Raw genomic sequence first — 13,746 nt, 5'->3', positions numbered from 1 at the left:
AAAAAACTCAAAATGTAAAGTTACCGATAATTGATCAGAACTAAGTATAAAACCTAATGTGAATTCAGACATGTCTATGGCTGAAAATTATTTTCACGGTTTTTATCTACTGTGATATTAACTCTTATAAACTTATTTCCGTAATTAAAAGAGCGCTATGTAAACTAAGATTTATAGTTCTTACTGAATATTAGTTGTTAAGAACATTTCGGCAGTGATGCAAAGCCTTTTTGAAGACAGAGGAATTATAATCAGTTATTGATATGCTAAGAGATTCTTACAGGGAACCTGAGAAAGCTCATACACCTCAAAATATTCAAAGGACTGATGTATATTTATTATGTCTAATTTAAAACGTTTTTCCTTTCAACATAGCATTATTTGGTAATATTTTAAGTTAATAGCTCCAATTAGAATCACTTTATTTAAATATGTGCTCATGACTCAATTCTGAGTAAATGTAATTACAAAGGAATAGGAGTAACTATAGCTATATTTGATTTGAAAGGTACTTTTTAATATATTGCTACCTCTTTTGGGTTTATTTTTCTCATTTTAAAAAGCAGCGATCCACAAAAACATCCATACATAAACTCTCATTTCATCAATCACAGAAAATTTCAGTTAATTTCTCACTTTCACCACACTTTCAATACCCAGCTTTGTTGGGAAAAGCTGCAATAGTTTATATAGAGTAGAGCTCTGGAAGCAGAAAACACATTTTGCAACATAATGCAACAGTTTGAAAACTTCTCCTTTGATTGTGTTCATATATAAATAAATTTAATTTACTTTCTTGCATGTTTAGTAAAATATGTCAATGGCCAATCTGTTTAATGTTAAAAGCTAATTGGAAAGATCAAACTTCTAATTTCCTGACTACATGAAACATAGTTCCACTGAGGGCCATTGGTTGAATACTCCCCCAGTGCCTTACATAATTTGCCTTATTATATGCATCTATTTACATCGATTTTGCATCTGTCTCTGTGCTAATTAAAAAAAAAAAAGAATGGCTTACTACTGAATACAAAGGTACTTGATTTTTCTATGCATTTGAGGACATAAGGTACTGTTAGTTATCAGCCCTTCAACAAATTAAGATCCTGAAAATCATTTTTTTCATCATTTTGTAATTTGCCAAATTCAGTGCTGTTTTGCTTATTTTCACCTAATTAAAGTCCGGTATCAAAAATTTGTCTAAATTAAGACAAATTGGCTGGGCATGGGACTCATGCATATAATCCTTGGAATTTGGGAGGCCAAACCAAGAGGATCACTTGAGCCTAGGAGTTCCAGACTACAACATGATGAGACTTCTACATTAAAAAAAAAAAATAGAAAAAATAACTGGGCATGGTGGCCTGTTCCTGTAGTTCCAGCTAAATGCTGAGGCTGAGGTTGGAGAATTATTGAGCCTGGGAAGTTGAGGCTGCAGTGAGCCAAAATGAGGCCGCTGCACTGTAGTCTTAGTGAGACAGAGGGTCCCACTCTGTTCTTATTTTTAATAAAAGTAAATTAACCCAAGTTGATCTGAATATATCATTGCTACTTAATTAATTTACCCCATCTCAAAGTGTGTCATTTCCATTTATTGTTAATGTTTATTTTGGGCCTTTTGTCCCCACCTTCCCTGGTTAAAGGTATCCTGATGTCATGCAGTCATTTCTTTGCCCTTTCCAAATTATACATTCTAAAGCACTCTTAAAGTAGTCTATGTGCAATATTAAGCTTTTCTATAATATCAAGATTGTATTCTTTTTAATTGTCACGAGTAACCCAAGATCATATGAAATGTAGTTTTAGAATTATTTCAATCCTGAAAGCTAGACATATTTTCTCTACTCAATCCAGATTTTCTGCTAAAATGTTACATGGTCCTTTAGATTCTACATGCTAGACTGGCAAATAGAGATGCTTTTTGACTATTATCATGCCTCCATATTGTACTGCAAATTCCTCTTTCTACATAAATGGAACAGTCACATGTTTTCATCTTGTAAGAATCACCATTTTATTCACTCTCCATTCTGGTGCAGCTGCTTCTCAATAATAATGCTCAAGTTAATCTTGTCATTCTCATCCTGTTAAAAAGTCATTTATATTTTGTTTTCATTAAATCTGTAAATTTGCCTATTTTAAAATAAATCAAGTGGGTCTTTACATAACAAATACGCACATAGCCTATGTATGTTCCTAAATAAATTTAAAAGTAAATTGAACTTAATACATTTCAAATAAGAAAGCACTACTTTCCAAACATTTATATTTCTTTGTGAACTATTACTTTAGGTTTCTCAAATTAATCATAATTTAAAAATTCAGGATAGAATCAAATTATTAGAAGAGATAACAGAATTTACAATAAATTTAAGTAATGAAATGTCATATTTATCTAATTTATAAATTTATAATTTCAGAAAGACAGTCTTTACATTTTCAGAAACTCAATAGTAGATTCTTAAACATTCTTCTACACTGATTCAGTAGGTTGTTCATAGTATCTATGATACATACTACTTTAATATGGATGATTTAGGGTGACTATTATAGCATTTTTTTTTAATTTTCAGATTTTTAAATTTGACTAACAAATTGTTGACAAATGAAGTAATTATTATTTTTTGTCTTCTGGGACTGCATTGAAAACCAAATAAAACCAAGACAGATTCCCTCAATCCTGGATGGCTTTAGTTCAACCAGTAATATCTGTAGGCCCATAAATTGCTCTACTTAAAAGGAAGAAAAGTTCAAAAACAAATAGTGTAATAGTTCAGAGGAAAAAGGCTTAAGTGTTCAGCAACTTGATAATGCTTAAGGAAATTTTAAAGATTCACTATAATGATGTACCGTTCAGTTTTTGTTTCAGCAAAGATACATTGAACAGGTTCCATGGATCAGCCACTAAAATATAGGCTGAGGAAAACAAAATCAATGACTAATACACAATTTCTGATTTCAGGAGCATCAAAGCCCAATGGAGAAAACAAATACATATAATGCCAGTAAATTTTATAGTTGTAACAGTCCTATGCAAAATGTGTTATTAGAAAATTGACTCTTTTTACAAGTCTCAATGTTTTCAGAAATAGTTACTGAATAATTGTAAACAAGAAAATTAAATTACAAAAGCGTTGTACAATAAGATTTCAATGAAGAAAAATTTTAATAGGGGAAAAACCTTATTAAAAATCAGCAATAATTATATCCATGAGGCTGCATTAATAGAACATTCTCAATATATATTCCTGTTTGAAATTTGTATTCTCGTGGTTGTATTTATTTATATTTTTTTGCATTAGAAAATCAAAATTACAAGTCATAGAAAAAATCGATGCAGGCTTTAGATGTATATGATGAAGCAGGAGGACATGTAGGCTACAGTTGCTATAGTATGGTAAAAAAAAAAAACAAGGATGTAAGATATTAACATTAGGGAAATGATTTTACTTTTTAGCGACATAGAAAGGACATAAGTATGGCTTCATAGCATCCAGTTTAAATTTTTAAGGTGATGTTATTCAAGTCATAAAAAAGGAGCCCTAAATTATTAGAAATACTTTCTCAAAAACTGCATTTGAGGTGCCAGATGAACATCCAAATTATGACTTCCCAGAGACAGTTGATTGTAAACCATTAGAGCTCAGAAGAGGAAATGGTCCAGAAGCATAATTTAAATGTGTATGTATGTTTATTGTTTCTAAGAAAGCTGTGTAGGAACTAAAAGCAGAAACTCAAGAAAGATAACGAAAAGAGACCAGGTAAGAGTATTCAAAGAGTAATGGGAAAAAATATCCAGAAATATTGGTAGAAAAGAAGATAGAATATGACAGAAGATGTGTCTAAAGAACCAAAACATGTAAAAGTTTTAAATTGAGAAAGTGCTTTTATGATTATAATGGTAAATTAAGCAAGACATTTCTTTATTGGTATTCTAATGACCCATGCAATTCTATAAAAATGATAATACCTATATCACTGCTAGAAAGTCTGTTAAGTGCAGTTCAGAAAGAACCATCTTTAGGGAGATAAGCACGCATTTACTTACAAGTTTTCCCCTTAAGAATACTGCAACAACCAGGGGAAATGCTGTAACAACACCAAACATACATCCAGATTTCATGCAGAAAGAACAAATAGAACTATTCTCAGTAGCATGTCTTTCACAACAGTGACTTATGATAGTTAAGTTACTAGGCTTTTGGCTATTCGCATCAGCACCCCCAAGCAAAAGCCATGCTATTGGACAAGGGCTTCTTGATGAAACATAGTTTCTTCCAAAATATGCTATAAAAAGGCAGAAGAGGGTAATTGGGATAGTAATTGGACCAAACTGAAATTGGTTCACAAAAAACATGGCCTCTGATAGAGCATTCTCACCAAAGAAAGAACACATTATATGAATATGAAATTTATTGAAATGACTTCCTAGGGCTCTGGGTGCCTGCCAACTTGCTGTGAGTTCTGCATAATTGAACTGGCTTTCAGAATTTACATTCACCAAACTCTTCCTCCTTAGTATTTTAGAGGATGATGCTAATGAAAACCAATTGGATAGTTCAGTGTTTTAGAAAAATCTACACTTTTCCTGTAAATGCTAGGGTTTGATTGATCTCTCTTCTTTCAACCGTGAATAAAAGGAAAGTAATCCTTCCTAAAATGTGTAGAAATTAGCATAAAACTTTTTGAAAAGTATATGATGGGATCGTTACATATATATACACATATATAATTTATTTAGATAGAGCCTGCTTTGAATCCTTATTCACATTTAAAAATGTATGCAATTTGGGAATCAAAATCTTGAAAGATTAACTTATTACCAGACCAAAATACAGATGGAGTTTAAGAGAGTGAAATAGATCATTGTGAGCCTTAAAAGTGAAACAATAAGAAGATGATCTGCATTAGATACAGTAAAGGCAGAATTAGCACTGAAGAAATGTAGTCATTGTTGAAGGCTTGTTAAATAAATCTCTCCAGCATAAAGAAGCAAAAATAGAGATTAGAACAATAGGTACAGTTGAGAGGACATATGGATCTCAATGTGGATAATTAATGTTCAGTAAAGACCACAGGATAAATTCACAAGGACTTTATTTTAAAATATTTTAAAAGTATAAAACTTCACTAAAATTAGAAACAATATTAATATTGCAGATATAAAAGAAACCATTCATTCAAAATTGAGGGAAAGAAAACAACTTTGAAGGATAGCATTTTTAGTGTTAAGGATAAAAGAAGTTTATGTTGCTCGGGCAAAAATTAATTTATTTACAAAATTATAAAAAGCAAATTTTAGATCCACATCATTAAATTTTAAAAATAAACAATACAGCAATATTTGCAGAAGAATGAAAGTAAAGCAAGTGTGTAAAATACTTTTTCAAAGAGATAAATAAGCAAAGTGCTCAGTTTGGCATATAGTAAGCAAAAATAAATGTTCAATGAAGAAAGAAGTAAAATGAAAATGACCCCAAAAGGAAAAAACAAGTGGAGATTAATATGAATTCAAAATTCACTGTAAAAAATAAAATTTGGTGGTTAGTACTAGAACTGATGAAACAAATACAAATATTCTGCATATCCTTAAATAACCAGTATGGCAGAATGTCAAATTTATGAGTAACTAGTTAAAAGACATACTTACATTAACATTAATATATTTAATACTAACAAGCAATTGTATGTCTAGAAGCAGGAAGATAGAGCATTAGGGGCCAGGCGCGGTGGCTCATGCCTGTAATCCTAGCACCTTGGGAGGCCAGGGTGGGTGGAACACAAGATCAGGAGATCAAGACCATCCTGGCTAACATGGGGAAACCCTGTGTCTACTGTAAATATAAAAAATTAGCTGGGCGTGTTGGCGGGCACCTGTAGTCCCAGCTCCTGGGTAAGAGGAAAACACACTGCAGCTGGAGGTGGCGAGGAGTTAGCAAAAAAGAAAAAGTACCATTTGCATAAAACTGTCGTATGTTTAACCCATTACGATCTCATACAAATGGGTGAGGGGTAAGATGAAGGAGAAATCCCCACCTTGGACAGTCGGCAGGCAAGCAACCAGCAAGTGGCAAGACAGAGGAGTCTACCACTGAGTGAGAGGCAAGACAATGGAGAGAGACCCTCTTTTAGGGGCAGAGATAGAGGAAAAGTCTAAAACTGCTGATGGCAGAGAAAGAAATATTAAGAAAAACCCTCCAGTATACCAGCCTTAACTCAGGTAATGCCACTGAAGGTAACCATAACAACAATAAAGTTTCAACCTAGCTCATCTTTTGACAGAATTCATCTAACCCCAACCCTTGCATCCAAGCAAAGACAGATACTATTTCAAGGCATATTCTTTCTATATCTCAGCTTCTAATGTTCTAGATACTATGCTCAGAAAGCAATTTAAGAAATCTAACTCAAATAGGCCAGAATAAAACAACTTTTTGTCAAGAGGTGAGATGATTAGCAATATTCAGAGACGATCCCAATGTGACTCTATAGGGAAGAACCAATTAAATGGCTAAGTTAAATATGCTAAAGGATCTAATGGAAAAGCAATCAGCATATGTTTATTAACTAGTAAGTTTAACGGAAAATTATGTAAAAGAGTAGAAATAATACAGTGTTAAAAGAAAACAGACTGTCACAGATGAAGAATGTCTAAGGAGCTCATCAGTGGACGGTTAAAGTCAGAGCATCAGTGAACTTGAAGATAAGTCAATAGAAATGATACAAAGTCAAATAAACGAGTACAAAAAGATAGAGGTAAAGAACAATAATAAAACAAGCATCCGAGAAAAGTGGACCAACAGCACATAGTATAACATAACTCTAATTAAAATCCCAAAAGGAAAAGAGACCAGGAAGAGGGAAGACGGAAACATTTGAAAACATAATGGATGAAACATTTTTGTAAACACAAAAAATACCCAACACCACACCACACCACACCACACCACATATTTAACAATCTCAGAATATCATAATATAGATGCCCCAGATCCAAATAAATAAGAAACACATACACACATATGTAGACATTGTATTCAGACTGATGAAAACCAAAGTTAAAAAAAAATCTTGAAATAAAACTGAATGGAGGAAAAAGAACTTGTTACATACAGAGAAAGAAAGATAAGAAGAATAAAATTCTCATCAGAATTTATAATGTTCCACCAGACAATGGAGGAGTAACATCTTTAATGTCTAAAGGGAAAAAACGTTTAACCAGCAGGAGTTAATTTCGAAAATAAAGAAGGAATAAAAATATTAAAGCAAAGAAAAGACATTGAATTCATTACCTGCAATCCTACATTTCAGTTATGAAAGATAAATAAGATCCACATATGTAATATACAGATGGTGATTAGTGGTCACAGTACCGTATTGTATGCTTTAATTTTGCTAAACGGTAGATCCTATGTGTTTTCACTAAAATAAAAAAGTATGAGATGATGGATAAGTTAATAAGCTGGATTGTGGTGATTTTTTGTATATACATATAAAATTTTTAGTTACATATAATTATTTTAAATCTTAAGTATACACAATAAAAAGTAAAGCATATGAGGAGCTCTGAAGAAAAAAGAAATACTAAAGAAATTTTTAAAGCAAAAAATAGTGTCGTAAGATAGAGAGGGTGTACATCAACACCAAGAAATGAGATCCGTGAAAATGGTTAAAGTAAAGGTAAATTATAAAAGATTATTTCTATTTTAATTATATTAAGAAATAAATGACTATCTAAATCAAAAAATACTATTGGGTTTTTACTATTTCGGATTAATAGCATATTCAAAAGTGAAATATATAAAACCAACAGTATAATACACAGGATAGGGTATTTAAGTGTATGCTGGTTTTTTAACATTACGAATGAAGTGGTATTAATATTACTTGAAGATGAACTGTGATTAAAGTATGTTTCAACCTTAGTGCAATCACTAAACAACAGTGAAAGAGGTATAAGTTTTAAGATAATCATGGATATAATATAGAATCATACAAACTATCCAAACCAGGCATAAAAACAGAAGGAGATAACAATCAAGCCAGATGAACTAGTGGAAACAATTTAGCAAGATAGTATATGTTAACCCAAACATAGAGCTAATCATATGGAATAGAAATAAACTAAACACACACATACAACCATCACCACCCAGGACTGTCAGATTGGACAAACAGTACAGCACAACCATATGCTGCCATGAACCGAGGCCTTCTGCTGCAACTCAATTCCAGCTCAGGGTCTGTCATCTTAATCCTACCTTTCTCTCACCACAAACCTCTTTCATATAAATCTCTATCTCAGAATACATTTCCCAATAAATAAAAATCCAAGACAGTATTAATTAGTGTGAATAAAAATAGGCTGAAAACTTCACAAACTGTTAGAAATGGGACCTATAAATTATGTTCTAATGAACACTTGTTCTAAACAATGTAAAAATACATGTTACCCTCGTAAAAGTAAAAAATAAAATAAACTACATGGGAAATGCCTTAGAAATTCAGGCTTAAACAAAGTAAAGTTACTTTTTTACAGAAAATAAAACCATTCCAGTGATAAAATTAATGAGAATAATGTAAGGAGTCAAAGCAGAGTGGTTACATGAAGCCAGACTGATTAGATTTGAATTCTGGATCCACCATTTATTGTAAGTATGAAACCCTGGGCAAGCTACTTGATACTCCACTAATGACTAAATCTCCTAATTTAAAAATCAAGATAACAGTAGAAGCCTTATTTCCTATTGTGGTTATGATAATTAAATAAGAATATAAATGAAATACTTTAACGATAGTAAGCACTATATGAAAACTATTTCTTCCTGTATGCTTCTGATTATAACTTTTCTTCATGGATCACTCCATTAGTATAATTTTGCAGAATAATATGAGAAAGGATGATAATAGAATGAAAGATTTGCTATTTTGTTTTTTATGTATGCTAAATTGAGAAAACAAAATAAATTGTATGCTTCGTCTCTCTTACACCATAGCAAGTAAATGATTCTAATTTTCCTGTGATATAAGATCTGCATTGACTCAGTACATTAAAATTTTTTTTTAAGTTTATATTTCCCTTAGCTTTGATGTCTGATTACTTAGATGGAAACAGAAACCTCTGTATGAGATCCACAGTGGAACAGAATACAGCTCTGTAATACCCCTTTTCAGTGCACACGGCTCTATGAGGTATTACATTAGTTTAAGCTTGCTAGATTAGGAAAAAATACTACCATTGTAACCTATTTAACTTGTCTTTTTAATAGATGAGATGCATTTAAACACACAGGTACACGCCCACACATTCTAAGACATTTTTTTAATGAGGCCTTTCAGAATAAATCACTTTAAATAGTGATTCAGTTACACAGACAGTAAAATATAAAATTATCACCTGTTATCATCCACCCCAGCAAACACACACGCATATACAATCACATGTAATCACAATGGTACACATAGACACATACATACATACATGCACACACAGCCTCATTCACACCCATACTCTCAAACGTACCTCATTCACACTCACATACTTCCTTTCACATATGTACACACTTTCACAAATACATTCACACACTCTTACAGTACATTCATACTGTAACTGTGTTATATGTATTTCTAATGTTACTAAATACGGATAAATGTATCTGGGAGTTTAGGAGCACTGTGTGGATAAGATGTTCTGATTGCTCTGAAAAGTAAACACTGGGTCTCTACAGTGAAGACCAAGGGAAACACAGACATTGTATATTTAATAATTAACATTTCATCAGGTTTTTGGATCAATTAAACCTCACCATGACTGGGCAGGAGTTTCTTCAGAGTCATTTCATGTTCTTAAAGCTGGTGGCACAACCTCAACCATTAGATAGTATTCAATTCTGGCATAGATTTTATTTTACTTTAATTTTTGTTTTTCTTGTCCTGCTGTGTCTGAATACTTACGGTAATTGATTGCAGCAGTGGAATTGTCAAGTTTTGTAGATGTTACTAAGATGGCATCAAGAAAAGTGTACATGAACTGAAAACATTTGGATTTGTCTGCCACTACCTCTAAGAAACTAGCCCCCGATGACCATGTTCTAGACCTTTTCTGTTTGCACCAGCTGACTTCTCATGATTGCCCTTTCACTACTCAGACTAAAGTCAAGTGATGTTTAAAACATGCTTCTGAAGTGCCACAGCTTCCACTGCCACATTGTCCTCTGATGTCTCTAACAAAGCTAAAAATTTAATTTTTCAGGGCTTTGATTTCTGAGACTGACTTGTTTAATACTGGCCTATATGAATTCTTCATGATAACCAAAAATGTCATTAAAAAGTCATCCTTTGAAACTGGCAGATTTGTTGCTTTTTCTCTAACTCTAAAATACAAAACACAATATCTACATACTTGAGTCTAATATGAACAGAAATATTACATTAAAACTTCTGTATACTTTGTAACATATATCAGAATTTACCTCTGGAAAGAGAATTTATTATACATATTCTCAATTATTTGTTTAGCATTTATAATGTGAGCATAATTATTAGAAATCATTACTTAAAACCTCTCTATTGTGAAACTAGAGCTATAATTCAAAAGCGACTTTTAGATTTTTGTTGTTGTTGTTGTTACAGTGTCTCACTCTGTTGCCCAGCCTGGAGTGCAGCAGGCCCACTGGATCTCCAGAGCTCAAGTGACCCTCCCATCTCAGCCTCTGGAGTAGCTGGGACTACAAGTGCATGCCATCACACCCCACTAATTTTTGTAGTTTTTTTGTGGAGACAGTGTTTCTCCATGTTGCACAAAATGGTCTACAGTGGCTGGGCTGAAGCAATCAGTCCACCTCAAAGTATTGTAGACTACAGGTAGAAGCCACTGCTCCCAGCCAGCTTTTAGATCTTAATCAAATGTGATGCTTTTCAAAAGGCATACTACAAGGTCTCACTTCTAAATATGCTGTGTAATAAGTCTAGATGTGGCCATAATGACTTATATTTTTAGAAGTGCCTAAGAAAAATGATTTATTTGTAATGGGAAAAAAAAAGGTGAACAGAAAAATTCAAATATTTTCCCTACATTCTCAATATGTTGGTGATATATCAACATATTTTGACCTTAATGGTGCTTCTCTACTATATTTTTGCAAGCAGAATCTCTGTCATCTCGACTTAAACAAAATTATCTTAACACAGGCCACTCAGAAGAGTATACACTCCAATATTATATTCTAATTTATTAAAGCTAATTTATCATATCTACTTATCGTGAATAATGTCTGTAATAGGAAGTTTGGTGAGAGAGAGAGAATATCATTTTTCTTTTAAGATAGTCATTAGAATGGAAAAGAAATCTTAAAAATATATTTCTATTTTAAAATGTCTCTCATGCAAATATAAAGATATTTGCCAAATATTTTATTGAAATTAATAAAGAAGCCAGTAGGATAATAGAATAGACTCAAAAACATTTTACAAACTGACTGTTTTTAGGCATTAGTAGGATAAACCTACTAGCCTAGTGTTACAAAGCTAGGTAATATCCAAAGGCATCATAAAGCGTACATTTGAGGGCTTATTTTTTCCTTCGGACAAAAGTATATTTTTATCTATAGAATCTACTTTTCACCGAAAGCCTACAAGTTAACATATAGCTTCACTAAGTGTCGGAACTGTAACCCATAGTATATAGTAATTAGAATTAAAATAAAAATCCCTCTACATAGTCTTTTACCCTTATGTGACATCAGAAAAATAGTTTACCCACTTTTTCCTTATTGTCAAATTTAAGATAAAATTTTCTCTGAGGTTCTTTTATAGCATAGTATTTTTAAGCAAGAATTTTGGGAGTGATAATGATTTCATCTGGAATCCAGGCTTAGAAAGGGGTCACGGAAATAAGCATCCTCAATTTACCAAAGAATAATTTGACTTTGGAGTTGAAACAGTGAATGTTCTCAGAGAGTATGTATGGTAGACTGGCCTCACACAGATATTGCTTAAATCTGTTATCACTGTAGCACCACACAGTCCCTAGATATTTTTCAAAAATGAAGTAACCAGAACACAGTAATTTGAACAAATAGGTCAAAAGAGTAGAGACAATCAAGCTGTAAGATCATCTTTCCTCCATTCTTGCCATCATCATCCTGTATTTTGGCACACCATGAAGACACACAGGTGATTCATGCAGCCAGATGTGGCAGTCATTGTCCCTTCACACAAAATCCAGATCTACTTTTAGAATTTTTCATTATCCCAAAAATTCCATTAGTTTGGAGGCCTTTTTCGATGCTCCATTTCCTCATGGTACAATTTTTTTGTGGAAATAGATAAACTAATTTTATCTGAGAGGTTAATTGACACGGAACTTAATTTCCTGCTCTTTTCAAATTGGAAATATAATTTCACACTAGCTTTATAAGAATAGCAAAATGGTGTAAAAATGATTTACATTTAAGGGATGAATACAAATAACTTGGAGAGTAATTTCTTAGAAAATATTTTCCTGGTAGATAATCCTAAAATTACACCATAGAGGTTCTACTTTTCCATATTAGCCATAAACATTCAACATTTTAAATCTACATGTATTTTAGTAATTCAGCAAATTATAAACATTATTTCCAAAATACCCATTTGCTGTAATAGTCATTACTGATGTCCTTTTTTTAAATTCTAGATTCTAAATTTATAAATTCTTAACATTATTTTTTATTTATCTTTTGCTCGCTAAGCTCTAGCTTGCTAAATGTGAACTATGTTAGAATCTAGAGAAGTGTCACAAGGGTTTCATAAGTTTACTACTGTGTCTTATATCATTACCTTAGAGGACACAATACCCCTTTTCAATGAAATTCATCACTATATGTTAAAACATGTAAATTATCTCTTTACAACAGTAATTTTATGTATTCTCCACTAACCCATGGCAATGTAGTAAAGAAAGTTTAACTGATGTGGGGCCAGCCACGCCATGTGGGAGATAAAGTTATTACTCAAATCAACCTCTCTGAGCATTTGGGGCTATAGTTTTACAAAGGTAGTTTGAAGGAGGGGTAGGGGTGGCTAGGCAATGGGTGCTTGCATTGGTTGGGCGTGCTATCATAGGAGTATGGTAAACAGTCCTTTTGCAAGCCCAGTCGCTTCTGGGTGAGGCCACAAGAGTGGTTGGTAGGTCTAGGTGGAGCCGTTGGTCATCAGACGTTGCAAAAAACCTTAGACGATGTCTCAAAAGGCCAATATTAGGTTCTACAATAGTGAGGTCATCTGCAGGAGTAATTGAGAAAGTTGTGTATCTTGTGACCTCTGGAATAATGGCTGACAATTATTTATGTCTACACCTTAGCAGAATTCAGGCTCCTCTAGCCTAGCCTAGTGGTCTCTCATTAGCTTTACAAAGGCAGTTGAGGTTTGGGGAAGGGCTATTTTTTTTTTTTTTTTTGAGACGGAGTCTCGCTCTGTCGCCCAGGCTGGAGTGCAGTGGCCGGATCTCAGCTCACTGCAAGTTCCGCCTCTCGGGTTCCCGCCATTCTCCTGCCTCAGCCTCCCGAGTAGCTGGGACTACAGGCGCCGCCACCTCGCCCGGCTAATTTTTTTGTGTTTTTAGTAGAGACGGGGTTTCGCCGTGTTAGCCAGGATGGTCTCGATCTCCTGACCTTGTGATCCGCCCGTCTCGGCCTCCCAAAGTGCTGGGATTACAGGCTTGAGCCACCGCGCCCGGCCGGGGAAGGGCTATTATCATTTAAACTA

The sequence above is a fragment of the Theropithecus gelada genome, chromosome 17, assembly GCF_003255815.1.
Source record: "Theropithecus gelada isolate Dixy chromosome 17, Tgel_1.0, whole genome shotgun sequence".
In the NCBI taxonomy this organism is placed as follows: domain Eukaryota; kingdom Metazoa; phylum Chordata; class Mammalia; order Primates; family Cercopithecidae; genus Theropithecus; species Theropithecus gelada.
The sequence above is the reverse complement of the archived record's forward strand: the minus strand, read 5'-3'. Positions refer to the sequence as shown.